Source organism: Schistocerca americana, chromosome X (genome assembly GCF_021461395.2).
Source record: "Schistocerca americana isolate TAMUIC-IGC-003095 chromosome X, iqSchAmer2.1, whole genome shotgun sequence".
Lineage (NCBI taxonomy): Eukaryota > Metazoa > Arthropoda > Insecta > Orthoptera > Acrididae > Schistocerca > Schistocerca americana.
The window spans coordinates 869332998-869360554 of NC_060130.1; positions in this window are offsets into that span (position 1 = coordinate 869332998).

The window sequence follows — 27557 nt, forward strand, 5'->3', positions numbered from 1 at the left end:
GCTGACCTGCTATTTTGTAGCTAAATGATAAGGGATCTATCTTTCTATGTATTCGCAGCACATTACACTTGTCTACATTAAGATTCAATTGCCATATCCTGCACCATGCGTCAATTCGCTGCAGATCCTCCTGTATTTGAGTACAATTTTCCATTGTTACAACCTCTCGATACACCACAGCATCATCTGCAAAAAGCCTCAGTGAACTTCCGATGTCATCTACAAGGTCATTTATGTATATTGTGAATAGCAACGGTCCTATGACACTCCCCTGCGGCACACCTGAAATCACTCTCACTTCGGAAGGCTTCTCTCCATTGAGAATGACATGCTGCGTTCTGTTATCTAGGAACTTTTCAATCCAATCACACAATTGGTCTGATAGTCCATATGCTCTTACTTTGTTCATTAAACGACTGTGGGGAACTGTATCGAACGCCTTGCGGAAGTCAAGAAACACGACATCTACCTGTGAACCCGTGTCTATGGCCGTCTGACTCTCGTGGACGAATAGCGCGAGCTGGGTTTCACACGACCGTCTTTTTCGAAACCCATGCTGATTCCATCATCACTGAAGAAGTAAAATTTTGAGTCGCAGACCACGTCGCTGCAACATGACACAAATTTTTCATCTGCCATAAGCAGCAGTATTCAGTACTACTGAGAATCGATTGCGACCCTCCAAGGCGTTTCTTGGGATTACCAATTTTGTGTTCCAATGAAGCATGTAAACAGTCTCACGCCATGTCACTCGTCTGGGATATGCTCCTGTAACCCACACCTGATGAGGGACTTTGGTCAGACTTACTGCAACTGAAAGACCCTACACTGAATGCTTGTCTTCTGGCTGATCGAGCATACGAGCAGTCCATCCATGTGTCAGCTACCATACAAGATCCTTCTTCTGTCTATGTGGCCTGTCTACCAGCTACCTGCTACCCAGGCAGCCCATGCTCGCTACAGACTCACTACCAATTGGTAAATAGAGACTCCCCACCTGCCATCCCAAACAGTTGCCCTCCTACATACTTAGCACCAGCGTCAGTTTAGCCATGCCATCATAAGTCACAAAGCGGAGGTTTGTCAGGCCTCAACCAAGAAGCACGTGGATTCGGCTTAAGTGGACACTTTCCTGATGGAGGAATCAGACATGGCGGCCCAGAAGTGCTTCACGTCTGTGTCGTTCTTCCTCTCTGGGATCGAAAAATGCCTCTCCAGGTGTTTGTCAATGATCGGCTTCCAGATGGATACTGGTTCTACCGCCTCGATCATCGTGTGGAACACCTACAAGTGGTTAGGCTGTCCCCCACGATAATCGTTCTCCCAGCGTTCCACAGTTACAACAATGACATAGTGGCGGTCAAGGGACAGATCACAGCCCTCTTCCAATGTGGGACCACTATCTTCCACACTCCTCGCCATACAGTGTTTGAGCCTTCTACTATGGGCATTGCGGGATTTGAGCACATATCACCCTCCAGCCCTCTTCCAATGTGGGACCACTATCTTCTACAATCCTCACCATACAGTGTTTCAGCCTTCTACTACGCGCGTTGTGGGATTTGAAGCACATATCACTCTCGTCCCAACGGCCATGCCCCTCTTTTTCCTCTTTTTCATGGCTCAGAATGTCCCATTCGCCCTGAGGGATAAGTTACATGTGGAACTGTAACGTTTGCAAGACGATGACATCTTATCAACTGTTTCCAATAGTCAGTGGGCAACAGCCATCGTGCTGGTCGACAAACTGGATGGATCCCTCGGCATATGTGGCGATTTCAGGAAGATGATCAACGCACAATGCATTGTGGATACTTACCCTGTCCCAAAGATGGTCGATATTCTTATTCTACTGACTGGAGGCAAGGTCTTCGCGAAGTTGACCTCAAGGACGCATATCTACAGCTTCCACTGGATCAGGCTTCTCGTGAATTGCTGGTAATCAACACACCTTACGGTCTCTTCCGCTAAAACTGCTTCCCCTTTGGGATTACGGGCACCCCATCGAAATTTCAGCGTTGTTTGGAACACCTTTCGCGGGAAGTGCCAGACACAGCCAACTACCTAGATGAAATTATCGTTGCAGGACGGTCCGTACAAGACCTGTCAGATAAGCCAGACACTCTTTTCTCCGTCCTACATGCTGGAAATCTTGATTGTAACTTGGAGAAGCGCCAGTTTTACGTTCCTCAAGAGGAATATCTGGGACATATCCTCAGCTCTGAAGAAATCCGGTCGACGCTGCACTATATCCAGACTATGCACGATTTACTGCCACTGACGAATGTCAAGCAACTTCAGTCTGTGTTGAGCCACCTGAATTACTATCGTAAGTTCATTCCCCATTCTGAACTATCGCTGCTCCGATGCACTGTTTCTTACGCAAGAATGTGGCGTGGAACTGGGACACTATCTGCGACCAGGCTTCCCAGGCCCTTAAACGGACATTGCTTCAATCTACCTGTCTGATGGCTTACGATCTGAGACTTCGTGTGGTCATCGCGGCTGACGAATCCGATTATGGTGTAGGAGCCATCTTCTCGCATGTAGTCGATGATGTGGGACGACCAGTCGCCTTCATCTCAAAGACATTTACGTCGACCCAGTGCAACTATGGATAAATAGGAAAAGAAGCCCTGGATATTGTCTTTGCTTTAAAAAAATTACATTTTACCATACTGATGAACCACAAACTACTGCTGTCTCTATTTCATGCCAATGCCAACATCCCTACAAAATCGGCCCGCCGACTTCAGCGATGGGCTCTGTTCCTCACCAGTTATTCCTACAAAATTCAGTACCGTTCTACGACTCGCCATGCCAATGCAGACCTACTTTCGCGGTTTCCAGTGGTTTGGAACTCCTCCTTTCAGTCCCATACAGACAGCTGTCGACCCTTAGATACTGTAGATGGAACAGCTCTCACCTCGTTCCATATTGATGCTAAGCTCGTGTCCCTGCGTTCTGCGGGAGGCTTGGTTCTTCATGAACTTCTCATTCTGGTTCAATGGGGATGGCCATTGGACTTCCAGCAGATAGTCAGCTCAGCTGTTTAAGGTTACTGGAAACCGCAGCATGAATCCTCTGCCCTCAATGGTGTCTTGTTGCCTCAGGAAGAAAATGGCTGGACTCGAGTGTTCATCCCATCCCCTATTCAATGCCAAGTGCTTCACCAAGGTCATTGGGGAGTCATACCGACAAAATGCCTGGCGTGGCAGCATGATTTGGAAGGGATAGACAGTGACATTGCTGGCTTGATGGTCACCTGCACATCTTGCCAAAGCAAACAAGCAGCCCCACCGAGTGGCTATTTTCCATGGATAGAGTCATCGACACCATGGTCATGACTCCACCTGGATTTCACCAGCCCTTTTCTCAGCCTTTCTTGGATCGTTGCAGTCGACGCCGGATCTAGTTTTCCATGTATCTTCCAGATGTCTTCTATGTCACCTCAATATGTGATTCAAGCCTTGACCCACATCTTCGCAACTGAACGTCTGCCAGAAACAATAGTCAAGGACAATGGGCCTTAGTTTACATCTACCAAGTTCATATCTTTCTGCGCATCCAACGGAATTGCTCATGTCCACAGAGCTCCTTTCCACCTAACGTGCAACAGTCTGGCAGAGCAGTTCGGTCGAACATTTAACGATCAGCTGACGAAGCTTTGCCATCACCAATCTCTCGATGATGCGCTCTCCACCTTTCTGGCCTCCTATAGATTGACACCACAGGAAGAGACCAGTCCATCTGAACGACTCCATGGACACCTGCAGCGATCACTTCTTTCCCTCCTCCACCCACGACAGTCAAAGCAGCAACCATCGTGAGGTCGTCCACCTCGCTTTTCCATCCATGATGACGTCTGGGTCCTGACTTTCTCGCGGCATGGGTGCTGTTGGACTCTGGAGATAGTGAAACAGCTGTTAGGATGGGTGATGGTCGAAGTACAACTCCTCAATGGTTCATGCTGTCTCACACATCTGAACCATTTCGCCCAAGGAAACTGTTGTTGGAAGCTGACACAGACTCTGGGCCTCTCCTTGTTCCAGGTACATCTGCGCCACAGGCTCCACCCCCGGCAGCCCCTTCATCTTCCCTGTGGAGGGTGGTCTTCCAGTGACCACTTCTGGGCCAGCATCAATGGACGTCGACCACAGAGGTCGTGATCCACATCCACCAGATGCCCCTCCTGACGCCATGGAAATCAACCCTGACGTTGAAATCAACTACCGACTCTCCCATCCACTTGCGTGGGAGGGATGCCATGTACTTGACGTTCGCCTAAGCAGATTGGCTCCCCTTCAGACACTGAAGCGTCATGAAGTTGCACATGCAAAAGGCGTTGCCCCTCTAGACTACGTCGATGACAACAAGGACGGCAGTTGGCAGAACAAGTGCCACCAGAGGTCCTCCATGACAGGGACATATTTCATCCATCGTGTCACGTGTGCGGAATGGATTGGCATGAATTCCTCTGGGGCCTGGCTATATAATGCGATGCAAGCCAAAGCGTTGGCAGTTCGCTCCACCGAAACTCTGGGCCAAATCATGCGCCAGCTCTTAGAGTCCATCAGTCAGGACCCGGTCGAAAGCCACCGCAGCGGGACCTACGACTTTCCAGCGATATCCCGAGACGTACCTGTCGGCCAGCTGCGCCAAACGCTCAACCTCTGTCGTTAGGGATTAGCAGAGGCATAGTCTTAGCGTCCCACTACATTTATTCACTTTATGTTCCAGACGTGTGCTTGTTAATGTCTGAGAAGTTATACTATTTTTATTGAGAAGAGTTTATCCTTTGTTATTAAATCTTCATACGGTGGTCGTAATAAACCTTTGTTTTTGTTTACCTGTGACTTATTATTGCTTATCAAGCATCTCCCCGTGGGAGATATATACTGAAGCGCCAAAGAAACTGGTATAGGCATGCGTATTCAAATACAGAGGTATGTGAACAGGCAGAATACGAAGCTGCGGTCGGCAACGCCTATATAAGACCAATTGTGTCTGACGCAGTTGTTAGATCGGTTACTGCTGCTAAAATGGCAGGTTATCAAGATTTAAGTCAATTTGAACATGGTGCTATAGTCGGCGCACGAGCGATTGGACACAAGATCTCCGAGCAGCGATGAAGTGGGGATTTTCCCGTATGACCATTTCACGAGTGTACTGTGAAAATCAGGAATCCAGTAAAACATTAAATCTTCGACATCGCTGCGGCCGGAAAAAGATCCTGCAAAAACGGGACCAACGACGACTGAAGAGAATCGTTCAACGTGACAGAAGTGCAACCCTTCCGCAAAATGCTGTAGACTTCAATGCTGGGCCATCAAAAAGTTTCAGCATGCGAACCATTCAACGAAACATCATCGATATGGGTTTTCGGAGCCGAAGGCTCACTCGTGTACCCTTAATGACTACACGACACGAAGATTTACACTTCGCCCGGGCCCGTTAACACCGACACTGGACTGTTGATGACTGGAAACATGTTGCCTGGTTGGACGAGTCTCGTTTCAAATTGCATAGAGCGGGTGGACGTATAAAGGTATGGAGACGACCTCATGAATCCATGGACCTTGCATGTCAGCAGGTGGCCCTTCAAGCTGGTGGAGGCTCTGTAATGGTGTGGACATGTGCAGTGGAAGTAATATGGGACCCCTGATAAGTCTAGATACGACTCTCTCAGGTGACACGTAGTAACTATCCTGTCTGATCATCTGCATTCATTCATGTCCATTGTGCCTTCCGACGGACTTGGGCAGTTCCAGCAGGAAAACGCGACACCCCACACGTCCGGAATTGCTACAGAGTGGCTCCAAGAACACTCTCCTGAGTTTAAACACTCCAACTGGCCACCAGACTCTCAGACATTAACATTATTGAGCATATCCGAGGTGCCTTGCAACGTGCTGTTCAGAAGAGATCTCTACCTCCTCGTATTCTTACGGATTTATGGCCAGCTTTGCAGGTTTCATGGTGTCAGATCCCTCCAGCACTACTTCAGACATTAATCGAATCTATGCCACGTCGTGTTGCGGCACTTCTGCGTGCTCACGGGGACTCTACAGGATATTAGGCTGGTGTACCAGTTTCTTTGGCTCGTCTGTGTAGATCATTGAAATAGTGTTTTTCGGGGTATTCCAACGGCACCAAAAATGTTGCAGCTCTGGTCACTGGTGCCTCCATCTCATTGCAGCTTATAACAGTAGCCTGAGGCCTATCAGCCACGTCCAACGCAGCTTGTGTATAAAGTGGAAGCAACAATTCGGCAAAACACCCAGAAGCACACTATTAAGGACGACATTTCTGATGATGGAAAAATAACGATGATACTGGATTGGTACATACGTTCTTGGTGTTTTTCCGTAAGTTTAATGAACACAATAGACATAGATAAGAGAGGCTTTAGTCATTGATAACACATTCTCCTTCGCTATTTATAACAGTCTGCCAATGCGGCGGTATATCTTCGATTCTGTGATTGTAGAAATCGCATGGTTTGAGGCCTAGATCTCATCGAACCATATTCGGAGCTCATTTTCGTCCAGGAAGGAAGTTCTTTGAAGGTCGTTCAATAGGAAGCGCGAAAGGTGAAAATATGAGGGCGCAAGTTCAAGTGAATAAGGATGTGCGGTGTGCGGGATGACTTCCCAACCCAACTCTTAAATAGTGCTTTTTGTCAGTCTATAAAAATGCGGGCGGGTGTTATCGTGTTGTAGCATCACTTCACAGAGTCTTCCTGGTCGTTGTTCTTGGACCGCGTCTGCAAGACGTCTCAGTTGTTAACAGCAAATGTCAGCTATGATGGCTACACTTCAGGGAAGCAATTCATAGTACACCACACCGTTGCCGTTCCACCAGACATGTAACATTACTTTTTTGTGGATGCGCGTATGTCTTTGTACGGGGAGTTTCTGCTTTGTTTGGGCTCAACCATTCGTTCCTTTTCCTTACCTTAGCATAAAGATGCCATTTCTCGTCATCAGTAATGATACAGGATAAGAATTGTTGGTGCAATCAGGCATGCACATATGGCCACCCGCTGATTTTTGTGATGCGGTATCCATACACCCGATTTTTGAACCCTCCCGATTGCATGCAGATGTCGCACGATGGTGGAATGACCACAGTTCATGACATTTGCCAGTTCCCTCATACAGTGACGTGGATCATTGTGGATTAATGCGTTTAAACGATCTTCGTCAAACCCCGAAGGTCTACCTGAACATGAAGAGTCACTAAAGTCAAAACGATCCTCTTTAAAACCAGAAACGCATTTTCTTGCTGTATCCTTGTATTATCTCCATACACGTGGCGAATGTTTCCTGCTGCCTTCGCTGCTGTCACCCCTCTGTTAAAGTCGAACAGAACATGTCGGGAAAGTTCCTATTTCTCCACTTGGCACTCCGTTTGCTAGCATCCAGAGCTCCACTCATAGTCTCCAAATGACAAAATGACAACATGTAAACTCAAGTAGCAACAGTGAACTACAAATAAAAAACTTACAGTCGATGAATAAACCCATAGCAACCGGAATAATAACATGCAAAAAAGACAACTACAAGCTTATGCACAAATTTAATATAAGCTAGCCGAAGAAGAGACAAAAAACAACAGCAAAAGGTGGCTCACTGAGTAACGGGCAGACTAGAAATCCAAAAATTTCTGGGTTCCATAATAAGCTGGTCCTAAGATTTTTCCTGTCTCTTATCACGTTACAGAAATTCTGAAGCAGCACCAGTGAAACTCTTAAGCGATGATCAGAAAGAAAGGCATACGCTGAAAGTTAACTGTTTATGTGTTTTCCTATTTGTGTCTACGTGATATAACTTTATGTTAATGTGTAGCTGTATGTAGCCATTAGCAACAGTGTCGTGCATATACCGTGATGCAGAAGTGCCATAACTATACTACTTTTGAATATAAACATGAATTGTGTGAATTTCCTCAAATATGTGAGATGCAATTACGCTAAACAGAAAGTGACAAACTGTAAATGATTAATACTTGGATGTCAAGAGTAAAATTTTGTGGTATACTGAATCCTTAAATAAACAATCAAAAGCTTAACTGTCAAGTGTCACATGTTAAATCTGTCAACCGTGCTAAAATGCACTATGGTATAGAAACAATACTGATGATCACTGTTCCTAATTACAACGCGCAATAGTTGGTTTTGGCCCTATGATTTCTTCTTACCTACGCAATAGACAACGCTGTTCTCCTCTGCTCTAACGTTAGAAATAAAATGCTGAGCGGTATGTTCCTGAAAGAAATCACTGCACGGCTCATAGCCTTAACATTTACTTTAGCTGCTTGTCAGTAAGTATAGATACGTTACCGGGAATGCAGCTAGCTGATCTCGCAATTGCTGACAGGATGCGGATCTGTGATGTTATCCTTACGTCTGGGCAGGATTACCCACTAACGTGGGTCCATCGGGTGACAGAAGTAATCGAAAGTTGTCTGAGCGATTTTAAGGGCAGAGGAAAAAGGTGCCACGGGAAAGAACCTTAGTGACAGTCTGGGCGGATAGTAAGAGCAGACCCGGTTTTCTTGCTTTCTGTTGAAGACCATGTGAGGATGTGAATATGTAAATAACGGGCATCATGCAATGCTCGGTACCAGTTTCATATCCAGTGTTCATCGTAAGACTGTCAATCCAGTCGATGAGAGGTAGCTGGACAGTAACGATATCTCCTGAGCCAGCTTCGGCCTCTGGATACCTGTAACAAGCCAAGTCGTCGTCTCATCGGTCGGTTTTATTATAAAATCGGCTGTCTGTGTGAAGGCTGAGTGGGGTTTGTTTACGTTTCATGTGTGTTTGGCTTCCCTGCTGTCGCCAGTTTGTCGGCTGTGTTATTCAGCTAGCAGTGCCAGTTAGATTTACTGTATTGCAGGGGATCACCGATATTCCGTTGTTTGTGTGTACTTAAACTGAGCGTGTCATAGGTGGTTAATTATCCCTAAGGAGGAATGTCTTTGGACGATTATGCTTCCACCTACGGTTGTGATCGCAGTTACACAGGTTATGGATGAAAGGGTTGTTCGAATATCCCGAATTCCTGTGTAGTCTTGTGGCGACTTTTGTGAACACTGCCGGGAGGCTTTCAAGCCAGTACTCACTGTGTAGGTCCGCACTGGGTGTGTATCGTGTAGCATTACTTATGATACATAACACTTGTTCTGTATGACCTGCAGGCGGCGCAGATGTCTTGGATTTGCGCATGCCTAGACTGGAGCAGCGTATGTCATCAGCAGTCTAATCAAAGTCACGTACACGGACCTCGGCACGCTTCTATCAATGTTCTTTGCCTGTCTAACATAGGGTACAGTTGTTTGAGCCTCGCATACGCTTTGTTCGCGACGTGTTGGATGATGTACTCCCCCTCCCCCCCCCCCCCCCTCCCCGCACCACCGCCACTGAAGATTCTGATCCATCCAAACACTGAGGTATCTCACTTTTTCGCGGAAACGGATCGGACGGGTCTGTAGTGTTATTTGTCTGCAGAGTTGGTGTTTATGCAGTTGCCTCGGTCTGCGTGTAGACAGAACAGCTTCGCACTTACCGACGTTTACTTTTATACACCATTTCTCCAAACACGGCTCAACTGTTTTGAGTGCTGTCTGTTGTTATGTTGTATGGTTCCCAGCCTTGCGCTAGAATGGCTATGTCATCCAAGTAGATGGCAACCATCGTGTCTCCTCTCCTCTCTCCCGAATCTGAAATAGCTTTGTAAAGCTGTGAATTAGATCTTCAGTAGTGTTCTAGGTGAATTTAATGTTGTGTGCAATTTAGGACGAAATACGTAATTTGAACCCTCATTCTGCTTGCAGAGTGTGAGAAATCTTACAAAAATACAGTTTCATTTTTATCGAAATGTCGTGAAGATCTTGCATATTACATTTCAGAAACCGGGAACCTGCGTATTTTTTAATAAGTTATACAGACAGTTTAGAACCGAAAATATTTAGTTTTAAGGCCGATAGAGCTTGCAAGTGTGGTGCCTCAGAAATAATACAATAAATGATAAATAAATGTATTTTTTTTCGAAATATAGACTCTGATTTTGTCTTTGGACATGACACATCTCTCTGTTACTGTCTTTGGTCGCCTCATGAGCGTTTATAAACAGAGTATGTCGATCTGCAGTTTAGTGGTACATCGAAATAAAACATCCTCTTACCTCCTGACATCGAACACCTTCCTCCTTCTTTCCTTCTTAATGTGGCATTTATTTGTCTCTTGGCTATGTCATGGATGTCCCGCATTTTTATTAGGCGGTATGTTATTTAAAAGTTGATTATAGGAGATACAGTCTATAAACCTTGTAGAGAGATTTGGCACCATAGTTCTGACTGCAAAAAATCGCCAAAATTTGTTATTGTTTATAATCTCTTTCCCCCCCCCCCCCTCCCCATCGGACTCTGTAGGAATCAGCATGGGTTTCGAAAAAGACGGTCGTGTGAAACCCAGCTCGCGCTATTCGTCCACGAGACTAGAGAACCAGGAGGGATGGTCTGGCTTATTCAACGCCCCGTTTTGTAGCCTTTCATGACCAGCCATCCTAGGTATACATTTCAGTGAGACAATGCACGTCCGCACACGGCGAGAGTTTCCACTGTTCGTCATCGTGCTTGCGAAACCTTACCTTGACCAGCAAGGGTACCGGATCTCTCCCCAACTGAGAACGTTTGCGTCTGGAGCACTATGTGCAGGGCCTTCCAACCATTTCGGGGTTTTGACGATCTAACGCACCAGTTGTGCGGGAATTGGCACGATATCCCTCAGGAGGACATTTAACAGCAATGCCAAGCCGAATAACTGCAGAGGTGATCCAATGCGTTACTGACTTGCTCAGTTTGTGAAGCTCTTTCTGTTGAATAAATCACCCAGTTCTTCAGAAATTATAATGATATGTTTATCTGTACTTCTACCGATTTCCGTCCCATTCGGATGATTTCTTCGTGGTGTGTCGGTTTTGTTCTAGAATGTTTTTCTCACATGTAAGGCCGGTGGCTGTGCCCAGTCTTTGAGGGCCCTGTGATATTACCTTTCAACGCTAGACAGCAAGCTGCTTGTGCTGCGCCGACCTACATCGATACAGAAGGTATTTAACCGTTGCCCTGGCCAGCACTTCCTCCTCATATTTCACCCACTGGGGAACTTCTGATGAGCTGATGATGAGTTGCCTAGAGAGTGGCACTCCACGAGTCACCAGTCACTACGATTGATGAACTCAGTCATACAGGAGCATGGAATCACGTACCCATTTCTGTCATATATGCTCAAATCGACTCTATTCTCAGCCGGGTTTTTAGGCATTGTTGCTGCCAGACATGACAACTCCGTGTACTAAATTTCGCACTCTGTGTACCCGTAAATCATTCTCTATACTATAGTGATACACAAACTGTCACCCTTAGAATAGGATTTCTAAAGCTGACCAATACAAAACATAAACAATTACAATCAAAATGCTAATAAAATAACGTGGCTACTCCCCTTGCAGCCATGCCCTCCTAAGATGTACTGTCACATCACTGTCAACTGATAAAATAGATAGAAGTGGAATTCCAAATGTTGTCCAGGATACTTGCAGCGTCACATTAACAGCTAGACCCTATATGCGTATAATGGCAGCGTTAAAAAAAACAGCTACACTGATGAGCCAAAACATTATGATCACCTGCTTAATACCTTGTTTGCCCGTCTTTGGAACAAAATACATCACCGATTCTGCGCATCAGGGATCCGACAGTTTGTCGGTAGGTTTGTGGAGATATGTGGCATTAGATGTATATGCATATGTCATTTAATTCGCATAAATGACGGGCCGTTGATTTGCGAAGGCGGTGATGGCTCCCGATAGTGACTCAGATGCGTTCCATAGGATTTACATGAGGCTAATTTGGTTGCCGAGACATCAGCATGGCCGGCCGCTGTGACCGAGCGGTTCTAGGCGCTTCAGTCCGGAACTGCGCTGCTGCTGCGGTCACAGGTTCGAATCCTGTCTCGGGCATGGATGTGTGTGATGTCTTTAGGTTAGTTAGGTTTAAGTAGTTCTAAGTCTTGGGGACTGATGACCTCAGATGTTAAGCCACATAGCGATTAGAGCCATTTGAACATCAGCATTTCACTACAATGTTCCTGAAACCACTATAGCAAGGTTCTGGCTCCGAGGTTGAAACAATTATACTGCTGAAAGATGACATAGTTGTCGGGGAAGACACAAGCATGAATGGATGCCCAGCGTGTCTTCGATTACTACCACAGGTCTCATGCAAGCGCAGGAGAATGTCTCCCATAGCATAATACTGCTCCCACCAGCCTGCGTCCGCTGCGCGCTGCTCATTTCGAGCCGCCGTTCACCGCAATGACAGTGTTTGTGGAGATGATCATCGATCTATTGTAGCAAAAATGCGATTCACCCAAAGCGCCGAGAAGTCTCCATTGATCGACAGTCGAATCCAAATGGTCCCGTGACCATGCAATTGTAATCGACGATGTCGTTGGGTCAACATGTGAACATGTAAGTGTGGTCTGGTCTGGAGCTCCATGTTCAACAATGTACGATGAACGGTGTGTTCCGAAACACTTGTCCGTGCACCAGCATAGTGTTCTTTCGGCAGAGATGCCACAGATCACCATCTATCCTACTTTACAGAGTAGACAAGCCTCCGAACCCCACGTTCTGTGAAGAGTCATCGACGTCCAACCATGTAGCACCTAATGGTAGTTTCACTGTCCTCCTACTTCTTCCCGTAGATGCTCACGACAGTAGCACGTGAATATTCGACTAGCTTCACCGTTTTCGAGATATTAGTTTTCAGGCTAAGCGTAATAATAATCTGCTCTTTGTTAAAGTCCATTATATCAATGGATTTCCCCATCTGCATGCTCCTCTTACTAACTTTTGTCCCCGCATCGCGTGCGTGCAACGCCACCAGGCGACATTCAACGTATCGGTGGGCAGTGGTCATAATGTTTTGGCTGTTCAGTGTATATGCATACATAGTCCCTGTATCTTCCTGAAAGCCACACCCCGCAGGCAAACACCGAACTAACGGGAGCGAACTCTTCGTGAACGTAGGAATGAAATCCAAATTTTGTATCCTTCCTGGTTATGCAATTTTAATGGCCAACAATATAACTGAATGAGCCACTGACCACTAATACGCTTTGCAAATTTATCTTGTTTATAGGAGCCCGAGATGCTAGAGAAATGTTCCAGCCTACTTCACATAAATTTTTAGAAGCAGCTTTCGTCGTGTAGGATTACAATTATTTAATATTTTGATAAAGGATTGAAGCGTGCAGCTTGCTCAAGACAAAACTGACAACCACGCGATACTTTGAATCCCTTGGTTCCTGACTTCAGTGAAAACGTCATACGATCAAATTTCAGATATATGATCGTTGTACTGTGGAAATGCAGAGTTATTACTGCGTAAAACTACAGTGATGCGTGTTGGAAGACCGGAGCCGTATAGAATCAGACTATCCACGAATAGTTGTGAAATATGTCACAAGTCATTGCATTCCAGGAACAGACTTTCACCTCTACAGTCCAAATTAAAATAAGATCAGTTTCTAGAATGTATTGTCTTGTGTCATATTTTACGAACACCAAACATGATGGTTCGAGGTGCCAGGACTCTACACATTCCAAGCTATAGATGCTCTTGGCAGCAAGCGTTGTATCAACGAAGTTCGCCTACTAAGATACCCCGCATTTAATGATTCAAATGGCTCTGAGCACTATGGGAGTTAACATCTGTGGTCATCAGTCCCCTAGAACTCAGAACTACTTAAACCTAACTAACCTAAGGACATCACACACATCCATGCCCGAGGCAGGATTCGAATCTGCGAGCGTAGCAGTCGCGCGGTTCCGAACTGAGCGCCTAGAACCGCTCGGCCACCGCGGCCGGCCCCCATTTAATGATATCTGTGGATAAATACTCGTCCACGTCTTGCAAGGGAAGTTTGTAAGACTGCTTTTTTACAAGATACCAATTCGCTCTTGGATTGGCCATTCATCTGTCAGTTCCCAATTCGCACTTGGATTGGCCGTTCATCTGTCAGTTCCCTCACTCACCATGAGTGAGATTTCTTCGGTAGTTGAGCCGTCAATACAGCAGAACTCTAGCTAGATTCGGATATAATATTTCTGAAACGTTTTTATCACGGTCACTATCAAAGAGATTTGAGTTGATGTGGCGAATTATAAAGGCTCTCACCGTAACAGTTGGCGACTTTATCTAATATTTGTTTTCGGAAGGTAAGATTGATCGTTCTATGCTTTTAATCTCTTCTTGACATCACTATGTGTCACATGCGGACAAATGTAATTAAAACTTGAGGATTCCTTCGAGCTGATGCAGTTCTCTGGGACGTAATTGGAGGAGCAACTGATCCTCCGTCAGCAGCTGTCTTCAGGAGAAAGAGAACCAAGTGTATTATTAGATCCGTGGCCGCTCACTTTCATGAAAGCAGTGATCTCTCTGTACTATGTTTTTAAATAATGCTGCGGACTTTCTTGTTGTTAGTCCTGCTTGGGTGATCGTCATATTCATTGGGTTTTCAAATCCCTGTTATCAACAAGAAATTTGCACTTGGAGAATCACTGTAAACGTTAAAAGTTAGTTCAATTCACTGATACCAGTAGAGGCAGTTATGGACGTAATGCATATTAAAACAGTTTTCACAACATAAACGGCATTTATTTTCGTATAAAACATGAATTACAATAACAAAATATACAGTGAACGTATATGGTACACAAAGAACTCTTTAAGAATAATTACGGCTCTACAGAGATACAAATACATGAATCAGCATTCCATAGAGATTTTTTTAAGTGGTAATTTTTATATTTTGTAAATACCCGACCAACCGATCGGGTGATCTTAAGTTTCTCGCTCTGGGAAGCAGTTGCGAACAACTGTCAAGACACCATTCTCAAGCAGCACATTCGCTCTTAACAGAGGAAGTACTATTGCGTGCCAACAGAGAAGAGAAAATATAGATAACATTTTCGGCTGTAAAATTGTCATTACAACAACTGATTACATGATTAATCACATATGTTACACTACGATACTAATTCCGTTTAGGCAGCATTACACATGTAGAGTTTTCATATAAGAGCAAGTTATAACTGCTCATAAATAATGTTTACAGCAAAGACGGTTTCAACAATTATTTTCAAAATAGTCGAATTCCATAAACACATTTAACACCCAACATATAAGCTGTGGGATAATATTTTTGGTTCATCTTTACCTTAAAACATTTAATAAGTGCAATATTCTAAATCTTTAGATGAAACATGCCATAGATAATTAGTTCAACAAGAATGGAAAATATACATTTGGCTTAAAATGTGATACTTTGTGTCAGGTTTCGTCTACAATCGAATTTTCATAACGTTGAGGCAGGCCAAATGTCAGGTGTATATCTTGTTATTCGATCACCGACCCACAACTGCTGCGATGCTGAGGAAAGAAAGATCAACCCTATCAGTTCTCTTTACCATTCCACACACAATTACCCCAAGATTGTTGACATCTATATACAAGAATGACTTTCCGGTAGACAAGTGTTCTTTGTTTTATTTGACGTGACATATATTCGATAAATATTCTGGTCATTAAAGAACTTCAACTTATGAAGATACATAGATGGTTTCTTATTTATTTTATAACAGTTACATAGAGGCCGACTGAGATGAAATGTTTCTGTATATAAATGAAATATCTTCTAGCACGTTAATCTGGGATTACTGCACTGATGAACGTTTACCTTCTGTTCATAAGGGCCATTCGTACAGTTAATAGTTACGATTCAATTGTAGATGAGGTGCATTGGTGCACTGAACCACAAACCAAACAAACCGTGGATGTTTATACCGATAGCAAAACGTGGAATCGTGAGATATGCAGATGGATTCTTTTACTAAGAGACAAGTTGATAGCACTCTCCCTGTTGTCGTTTTAGTGTAGAATTGGTCTCTAAGGTGAACCACACTGATTATCCTAGTCTGTTGGTTCATTCCATAAAGAGAAAGTTAATATTAGATACGAAACAAGAATGTTTATCACACATTAAATAAAGATTTTGCTGCCTCTGAGACACGTTTGTGATAATAACCATAAAAATATCGATATGTCGTTTTGATGGTTCCATAAGAAAACACTATAGACTATCCCATAGGCGACGAAAATGAGTCCGAGGGAGAAGTTGTGTTTACATGTCGCTAAAGGCACGGCAGCTTTTAAACGTTATCCATAAGATTACTGTATGTCACTCTCTAAAATTATTATGCAATACTCGAAGCGGTCTTAAATAAACACACTCTAAAGGAGATTTTGGTAGGGATAATCGAGTTGTGTGTCAGAGCTGCACTGGGCTACAGTCGCCTTAGATTTTCTCAAAGCGGGAGAGTATTTACTGACAAGTTTGGTGTTTCCTGGAAACGTAGAATGCGTGACGCAACCGAATAGACACGTTGGTACCATCTTTAAATTCTCTTAATGGTTCAATCAACCATTTATTTATACAGCCAAACGAAATATGGACGTAGTACTGCGGTATTAATGGTCAATGAATGATAACTAGGCCGAAACAAAGATTTCGAGCTATGGGATAAACAATCACCAATTTCTTTCAGATATCAGGAAGATATACGACTAGAGCATTTAATAAATTATAAACATTAATATTTCAGTATCTGAGCAGTAACTTTAGAGTGTTAGATGTGTATCCAGTGGAATATTGGAGGAGGTAAAGTGCACGTTTTTAAAATAAACTTTTGACTCTGATTATGAAATTACTGTAGTGATTTTTCAGTAATTTTTCAGAATTCAGTGAAGAGAAGCGAGTTCAAACCGGCAATAGAGCAAATTTGCGAAAATTTGTCTAGACATCAGAAATACAAATCAACGTAAACCAACTTCGTGATTTTTCAGCGGGGTTGGCAGTTTTATAGAATCGTCGAGCCAGCTGTACATCTGGAACTGTTTATTCTATTAGTCATGCCAGCAACATCTAAGAAATCACATCGTAAATCATATTCAATGCGTCTAGGATATAATTAACACATCTAATATTCCATAAATTTGTTTTTTATGTTCTGTTAAGAGTGAAATGGACGCGTAAAAATGCCAAAGTAAACTTTACGTTGAGTGCAATTTAGAAAATGTACACTGCGGGTCCCCAGGACGGCAGCTTAGTTCGGATTTGGCCACACGAGATGCAACGAGAAAGGAAAGGAAGACTGTGGCAAGGCACCTTATTTACGGTCCAGGTTCTCTCCCCGTCGAAGATCACAGAGATTTTCGTAAATCCATCATGAATTCTTGATGAACTTGCCATATTTCTTCTTAGTTTAATTCTATTACGAGAATAAATGCTCTTGCTTTAACAATTTCGTCATCGACAACACACAATTTGACGATTTCGTATATTACTATGAGGATTATGTCTAATTCCGGCAGCCTCAACAAATCCTAAAACATTCTCTAATATTTAAATAATTTTATTGTTTTTATAGTGGATTAAATCAAGCGATATAGGCCGACCCAACAGAGCATAGCGGTCATTAAAAACGTCCAGTCACTGTTGTCATTTATATGCAGCCTGATGCTCAGTTGTATACAAGAAACCAAGGTATGGACGTTATCAATTATTTTAATTTGGACGACAGTGTAATATTTAAATTTACACACATCCCGTTTGCGAGGACTCCAAATTATTCCATAAATCGCGGAAAACGAATAAAACTTGTTATAGATATATGGGATGTTTACGGAAAAGTGGAGACTTTTGGCGAGTCTATTTCTGAGCTGTAATGTGCTAATAAATTTAGGAAGTTTTACCGCGAGTCATTATTTAAATTAACTTTGTAGAAAGTCTCGCAAATACCGAAATGTGTGTGTTAGTCAGTTGCATTACCACCGTCGAACCTAAAGCTGTCTATCAGTTAGAGGATTCCTGGAGTCCAAACCAGAGGCTTTCAATCTGATGCAACGTAAAATTCACAATAAAGAATTACAAACAGACTCTTTACGTCGTAGCTAGTGCTCAATAAATAAAATCTATATCTCATTCATGAAAGCTAGTTACAGTTCATGTTCGGACATTCGTGGTAGCTTTCTGAATAGTCTGTACGAACGTTACTACCAGTGGGAGGAGAAAAGTGATAGATAATTTTCGTGATGGATTACGACTGAAGAGCATAAAAACTCCTCTCCCTCAATCCTTTTATAGAGAAGACATTTCTGTGATCTGAGATGGCTTCTTTGCTCTGGCAGCGAAACGTTTAAGTATCGTCAGCTTGCACCCCTAGTTATACGTGTAACCGCACTGTGGAGAGCTGGAGACTAAGCAGCCAACTATTTTGTTCCTCTAGCACTGAACAAGATATGGAGTGGCAACCATCACGCTGCAGGAAAGCTCTGATATTAGATGAAGGCTAAAATGAACCCTTTGTTATTAAAAACACTGCGACAGTCCGTCACACACTTTCTACCACCTGGACTGCCCTAAATCAGTCCGCTATTTCAATTAACCTTTTACGGACGAAATGATTTAGAGAGTCAATGATCAGAAACAGTCTGAAAAACTTGTAATTGTGCTACAGGGTAGGTTGTGCTAAGAAATAATTGTTAAGAAAATTAGTCGATAATTAGCGTTGAAGTTAGCCTACGAGGCCGCTGCGATCGCCAAGCTGCCCTCCGTAGACGGTGACGCCAAAATTTATTCTTCGGAAACCGAACAACAGAGCGATACAATAAATGGACGTGGGGCGCTCGCAAAGGTCGAACCCGAGCCAAAGGCTGAGCAGTCTCGTGGGCTATCGTCTTCGCTAGCAGAACCTTTGACACTAATTTTATCTAAAATGTCGAATCAAAACACCTACAGCCGTCTAAATTTCCAGTTGTTATTTTATTTGAGCAACCAGTTTCGGAGCTACATTACGCCATCTTCAGGCCCCCTGACCGACATGTAGGAAGAATCGCAACTTCGGTCCAGTCAAAATAGGGGCCAGCATTCAGTGAATGGTAACCGTAGATTTTTGAAGCAGCAGTGCCTTCGATCATCACTTGCCGATTCACGGCGTAATGTAGCCCTGAAACTTGTTGCTCAGATAGAATAACAACTGGAAATTTAAACGGATGAAGATGTTTTGACTCGACATTTTATACTGAGCAGCAGAGATCCCGCAACCATCTGTAGAAAGATGGACTTACAGAGACTAATTTTATCTGCCGGGCCGCTTGAATCTGGGAGTAACGCATCGAATTTTTTTCTTAAGAATTATTTCTGAGCACAGCCTACCCTGCAAATCCCTTACAGGCTTCTCAGACTATTTTGATCACTCTGTCCTCTGACAGTAATTTCAAAAATCAAGATTTATGGTATATTAATTTTAATGGAATACACCTGGTGACAGAGGTATAATGCTTCGAAATGAGTCCAAGATTTTTAAAATAAAACAAAATTTGTACGATTTTTTATTTTTCAGGTCAAAGTTTTTTTGGAGTTTACTCAGAATACAAATTTCTTTGTTTGATATGTTTGGCTTATTCACAGGGGTCAAACATTAGAACAGCGTGGCGGGAGAGGAATATGTACATTCCATATGACACTGAGAAAACGAATGACAACGGTGGTTAAACTTGAACTATTAGCGCATTTTGACATAATATATGTTACAAATTCTTAATACATTATCCCGATGTTACCTTTCCTACAAGCAGCGAAGATCAGATGACGCAACTCTCCGTGACCCTAAGACAGAGATGAGACAAATAGTTGCGAGGATATCTCAACAACTGGCGACTGGCAACTATCTCCAGTGCTTTGACACACGTAGTCGCTATGTATTTCATATTAGAAGCAAGCTCTAAAAGCAATCAACTCGAAACAACGCACTGAAATTAGTGTTTGATATTTAATAAAATTGCTGCCTCAAGATTTTTGTCTAGTGTCTGAGCGTTTTTCCACTGTTGAATGACTTAAGAGTTATTTTTAGGAATATGCTACCAGGACACTTTCCTGTTCGATAACAGAGTTTTTTAAATGTGAGAATTTAACGTGTTTCAGCAGTTTCGTAAAAGCGAAGTATCGATCTTCGTCAAAGATATCCCCCACGATGGGAAGGAATTATGGTGCGTAACAATGACACACTTGGTAAAGGCAGTTGTTGGGTCGCCACAAAGTCTTAAATAAGCTGTATTTGGAAATTTACCATAGAATTATCGAAACGGATGAAAGATTAAAAATGACCCTGGTGTAATATGTGGTGATATGGAATAGCAATGTAGAATTTGTTTTCTTCTTAACGTCTTAGGTATTAGACGAACACCATGTCTCCAAGGATAACGCCACCGAAAACAGTCACTGGATGGCTGTATTACGTCTCAGTATCCGTCGACATGATAATAATTTGTATGACGGAGCCACACACGATCACTAATAACATGAAGAGGAAAGCAGTCACAAGACTGACCATTTTTCTCCTGAAAACTAGCTTATCTTGGCAGTCATGATGTTCGGACCACGGCAGGATTTTGTGCTTTTTACATATACAAGTATTCCCAGAGGAGAAAGACAAGCTACGAGGCAAATGAAACCCTAGAACCGACGAACATTCGGAGTTTTAATACCTTAATCTACTAAACAGATTAGAAGACTAATAGGTATTAATAATGGTACTAAGAGATTTAGGCTATCTGTAAATAAGAACGTGGAAAAAAGCATTTGTTTAGTCTGTGACGAAGAAAGTGGGAATTAAAAAGTATTTGGTAAGAGAATCTGACTGCGAAAGACCATATTACACCATTGCAGATGGCATGGCCTTGGACAGATACTAAAATATGAGCAGGGCTGTAGATGTTTCACGTAAGTTTACGAGGTAAGAAGTGGAACTTAATTTGATCCGTTCACTGCATGAGATATACTGCCTCAAAAGGCTGTCGATAATGTGCAAAGGTAACAACTTATTCTGTGTCAGAATGACCGGTAGCCTGTAACCAAAATCATTCTTTTTGATTACTTTTGTCGTTATACTCATTTATGCTGTATCTTAAAAAGTGGCCGAAAGTGCTGCATCGATTGACTTAGCAGAAACGGGTCATTCCAGAGGTGGGGAATTCAGCACACAAATTTAGGTGCAATACCTACGACGTGCGAAGTGTTGGCGGTAGAAATCGTTTGTGGGAATTAAATTCCACTCTCCTTGCTCGGCTGAAACGTATATAGTGGAACCTCCGAAAGTCGTGGAGGACGGGATAACTGCACGTGATCGAATCCAAATTTGATCCTTCTGAGAACGGTTCCAACGTTCTGTTGCTCAGCTACCTCGGTGTGTTTCTCATCTTCTGTAGAGATAATCTAGGGTCACGTTAAAATCAGGGATGAAAAAAAATTAACCCAAAGATTTAGCGTCGAGATCTTAATGAGACCAAGCAGAGGTACGAACTGGACATGTATGTCGGCTTCTGCAATTTCCTGAAGGTGTGATTAATAGAGTGCTCAGTATTTTGCACGACGTCAAATTCTAACTGTGTTCATAGTGCCATCTGCACACGTATTTTCATATTAACATTTCTAGCGTAAGTAACAAAGTGAAAACGGCGTTCCTTATGTAGTTATCTGCTAAAACCGGAACTCATGAAAGTTTTATGGCTTTCTAATACGTAGATATGGCTGATGCAAGCGAGGAGAAAGGTTGAAAAACTGTTCAAAAATCTTTCACTCCAATGAAAATACACAGTTTTTACATCAAGGTTTGCCATTCGCAATTAGGGGAACACGTGTGAAACAATTTCTACAGCAAAAACATTGACAGGAAGGATGAAAACTTGACACTAATGAGAAAAATCGCCTCACTCCTTTCCCGAAATAATTTGATACTGCCGCAGCAGTAGCATTCTTCTGATCAGAAAAAAGAAATATGAGTAAGCCAATGAATTAACAATCTCTTTAGTTACAATATTATCTTAGGTCAATCCCTGCGTTAGAAATTGGAAATAACACAGTGATTCTTTATTTTGTGCTTTAAAGAAACGTAGCTTTTCTGCTATAATATTGACTATGGTAGCGTCATTTTTATATCCGCCGCTATAACCAGGTTCAACAATATAAAATAGATTTCTTCGATAGGAAAACCACGAAAAGCGATAGTTTCCTTTGTAAGTACAGGAGAAAAAATATTGCTGTTGGATTGCATTCAACGATCAATAAATTCCACGTAACTTTTTTTAACGGTTTAACAATCTAAAAACTATAGGGGATTCAGAAGCAGTAGCGTCGAAACAGACATTTTATTGATTGCTGATTTCTCTGCCAGCAGCTTCGACTTATCTTCCGACGCTATTAATCGTATTTTTGTTTATATACAGGCGTGGTTAACAACAGGAAATGTACCTTTATGAAGAGACCATTCCTTCTAATGTTCATCGCTTACTGACTAACACAGCTGTGTAAAATGTCCACCACAGATAAATCTTACTGAATGATTTTTCGATGTTAAGGCTGCTATTGCAACACGCGTTTTCTGTCGGAATAAGAGACACGCCGTCGATAAGACTACTAACTTTATTAATCAACGGGAAAGCTATGATTAAACCATCTGTCTCTATGCTCATAAGTAGTATCTGAATGATTCGGAGAAAATTCAATAAATGTAATACTGTATGATATTGTTTGCTCTCGCAGGTGGCGTTTTTCGTGGTAAGTAACTAGGCTTCAATAAAACCGAATGTAACCTTTAAAGATGACACGTTCGTCGAATTGAAACCAACCTCGCATTTACGATATTTTCCGACCTCTGTAAAGGTACAGAACTTCGCCAGCTTTCCAAACAATTAGTGATGAAAAACAGCGATCGGCGTGCGCCATGTGCTTCCCGACAATGCGTACGTACCACTTGTCTTAATCAAATTTCACCATTGGTAGTGACAATAAATCACAGAAAATTCTAAAAAAGAAAGGACAAAAGTTAGTGTTCCGTTACGCTCCACTTTACTCGGATCTGCTCCTTTTCTGTAAATATCTCAGGTCACTTATTTGTATGTTCTGTTAAGAAAAAATGAAAGAAAATCAAATTACAGAAAGGACAAAAGCAGTAATTATTACGTGGAATTTGGTTGCTATATCGATATTCCAGGTATCAAGTGAAGTTCAGTTACCGCCTCAATATTCCTGTAGAAATGGTGGGGAATATAGCAGGTAACATGCGGCAGGATGGCTACAACTACGAATACCTAAACCACTTTCTGCTAAGACAAAAATTAAAAATGTGTATCAGAACGGATATGATATAACTTACATTCGAATTCGTGCCTACTAGGGAGTACGATGGAAAAGCTTCGAATTTTTTTTTTTAGCCAAGGCTGAGAACTATTTGTTTGTCGAAATAAGTGGGAAAAAAGAGAAAAAACAAATGTTGATCACATTGATTCAATGGGCTCCTTAATGCGTAACGTGTCGAGGCCGAAAGTGCATGAATAGCAAAAAGAATGTTATTTCTCAGGAATTTGAAGTGGCTATAAGTATTTAGGGAAACGAAATCTGAAAAGCTAAGAAACTGTTTTTCTCAATATCTAAGATTTAAGATGTGGTATTGAGTATTGACTGTAAAAAAATATTTTAGTTATTCGTCGAGCTACGAGGGGAACATCAGTAAATTTAGAGACAGAACTTGTTGTATGTATCATGAATTTCATTACACTTCGTGAATAACTGCTATTTACTTCCCTCCTGTTATCGTGAGATAAGATTATAGCAAATTATTATTCACCATGATTAGCACAGGAATACCCTGGACTAGAATTTGAAATGTGCACATCCTCAGGACTCATTTGAAGACGATTTACATCCTTAGTCGTGTTTATTTATAATAAGTGATCGTAGACAAGTCTGATGAATTTGTTCTTCGGCGTAAATTGTCTCTTACCGTGCTAGGGTTTTCTGTGTAATATAATTACTAAAGTAGTTCCGTATCTGAAAGCTCGTTTATCCTGAGAAGTTTTCATGCTTCTAGATGCACAGGATCATTTTATTGAAACTGAAGAGAATACTACAATCCCGGGAAACAATTGACTAAGAGTAGTATGCAGAGTTGACTTAATTCGCCAGAAATCAGATACTTCTCTTGTGCCACATATGCGTTCTACGCAGACCACTCAAAATTAATCTCTTGATTAATGGCAGATGATCGCCTAACCTAATTCAAATGTGCCACGGCAACGACTACACTCCATATGACTTTGCGTTAACATTATTTATTACGTTCCAGCCTTGGCGGTGGGGTCATGGTTGAGTGTTTATACTCGGTATCACTGGGGCATTGACCAGCTGTGCATTATTATAAATTCATGCGCAATTATTTGGTTGTGATTCCACGTAATCATCATTAAGAAGCCAGCAGCATTTATCTTGCCGAGCCAGCACGTCCATAGTGTATTATTAAGTGGCGTAATTTTGGGAGGATAGTGCATATAAATTGAGCACTCTGGCTGGAGGGCTTGAACCATTTAGATGCAAAGTGTGGCTTGTCTACCGCCTCCGTACCTTCCCACACCAACAGATTTACAACACAACACTAATTCTGGGGAGACTCTCAAAACCTGACGTCTCAACAAATTCTATTAATCTCAAGATGTATCAGTAGCATGAAGGTTGCTATTTAAAATAGGGTCCGTAAGAAGAAACTGACAAGAAATAGGTCGAAAAAGATGTTTCGGATGATAAAATTTGTTAGGCGGCGATGAATGAGACCTGAGTGCGTTTTGCTAGAGATGAAAATCTCTTTTTAATTACTACCGCGAACACTTTCTAGCTTGGTCGGCTCCGTGTGCTTCCAGAACTAACACCAAAGCTTTTCTGAGTGAGCACAAACAAGAGGAAAATCCCATGAGGAAAGATTATAGACTGAAAAATGAACAATGTAATTGTTTGCAGATCACAAGTTTTTCAAAGTTTCGAGCTTGTTTTTGATAGAAAATCATCAGGAGATGAGCACCGTCAAAGACACTTGATAAAATATGTGAAAAATGAAATATTAATGCCATCAGTAAAGCTACACTACAGTGAGAATCCACGCAACGATCTAAAGCACTAAGAAGAACTCAACAATGATATTACCTCCAATGGAAAAACTCTACGTTGGAGCAGACACACTTATAAAGATATATACTGAATACAGGATAAACATTTATTCAAATATGTTTCTAGCAAATCTCACAATTTACACTTAATCCTCTCATGTATAATCGAGAACACGGCGCTTTTTATATGCGATACATTATTACAATTTTTCGTTTCACACTAAGTTATATGTACATACAGCAACATTTAGATACTGTTCAAAACTCCAGGCACTACATACTACTCTGTATACAAAATTTATTCTTATATGAACTCCTACCTTTCATCAGAATCTCTTAAATGTTAATATATTATCACGCCCACTTTAATATATTGTCATATTTTAGAAATCATTTACACCTTCGTATTTCACTAGAACGCTTACTTTTCCATTTCAGGTAAACATGAAGCGTTAACTAAATGATGATCAACTTACGTGCTTTCAGGTGAGGAATCACGAGAGGTTTCGTATAAGAGGTTTCGTGTACTTGAGGCTTTCAGATAAATAGGGGCCAATAGATAATGAATGTGTTTTAGTTTTCATACAACTGCATAAGTACACTACAAAATGAATATAATAAGTTAGTGAACTGATGAATAGTCATTAACAAGTTAAAAGCACTCTGAAGTATTGTAGCGATTACAGTTGAGCTCACAAAAAACTTTAGGGTTCAATCACAAGATACAACCTAACTTAAAAGACTGCCCTAGACTACTTAATGTGGCAAAAGTTCGCATAACAAATTGGTTAGAGACAACCATTGATTTTTGACGTGACAGTGACAGAGGTGTAATGAAACATACTTTTATATAAAATTTCAGGTATCAACGTGAATGGTTACATCAGTGTAACTGCAGAACCAATTTCAATAAGGATAAAGACCGTGTGTATGCTTTGAAAATTAAATAATAGTTATTTCTATTACTGCTGTGAAAGTTGTGATTTCGTTAGACACAATAGAAGAGTGAAAGTTGTATACAGAAGACTGGATAATCGGTACATCCTATAGCTATACGAGATAAGAATGTTCACTCCCCAACATGTTAAAGGTACGTTACTTGCGTGCTTAGACAGCTGTATGAATGTATGTTTTGCTCCATAATCTCCTAGAAAGTGTTTACATGGCTGTAGAGTGAGGAGAACTCTTTTACGTTCAGATTCATGTTCAGGAAGACTACCTTCTTTAGTCTGGTCATATACTAGATTAACAATGACATAACTGAAGGCACGTGTGTGCAGCTACATTTTTTAATTACTTTGAAGTGGTTCACTTGTATTAGGTATTTTAAAGAAGCTATTGCTGGGAACATGTTGGAATAACCAAAATATGAAATCCTCCTCCATCAGTGATCTGGCTTTCTGATGACAGGTGACATCAATGATCCAGCTAAACTGCTTAACAGTCACTGTGGCATTTCGGTGGATATACTTCCATTAAGCCTGTGAAAATAAGCTAGAGTCCTTCATCACGCATTTATGGCATTTGAGACCATTTGTACATGCACAGAGGAGACTAAAAAATCAGTGAACCAAATGTATAACAAAATTACGAAGACTGGCAGTCGAAAATTCTGAACTCTTTATAGTTATGAAACAAAGCTGTACAAACTGAAGTATTGTGAATTTTGATGAAACTCATTAGCACGTCAATAAAGTACTTGAGATACTGGGTTGCAATGAAAATTATTGTGGGATCTGATCGTATCATATATTCCAGTGTTCTTTTTTTATAGTACTGCAGAATGCCTGTTCCTAAATCATTGTAACAGTACAAGATTTTGCATAAAAACTCCCTTAACGAGGATTAATTTAATCTGCAGCCTATCATTTACGTCTATTGAGAGGCTTCACGAAAGACTTAAGTGAAAGTTGTAGATGAAGCTTTTGCTTCCTTGCTGAGATAATTCTACCATCAAATGTGGTTTTGTTCCTCAGCCTAAAAAATAAGTTTCAACACTATACCTTTGGTCTTGATAACAGTGTACTATACTGTTAATGCATTTATGTTTACAAGTAACACTTCCAGCTAACTCAAAACAAACATGAAGTAAAACCTCATCAAATGGTTTCTGTGTACCATGACTGCAAAATTATTTTTGTTATTGCGTAAGAGCCACATTTTACAAGCAAAATTATGTGCACACTTTCAGCAACTCATGAATTTTTCGCCTACGCTTTGTATGTGAAAATTCAGAGGAAACTACAGTTCAACTGCAAGATCCTTATAAAATTTTAGTCAAATGAGAAAAAACTCTGGCTTCCATAAATAGTAAAATCGGCTAATTGTGGAACAGTGTTTTTAATGTAAGTGATAACATAAGGCTTTTTAATGACAGTATACTATTGACTGGGCAAGAAACTTAAAAATCATTTAAAGGAGCAAAAGTTATT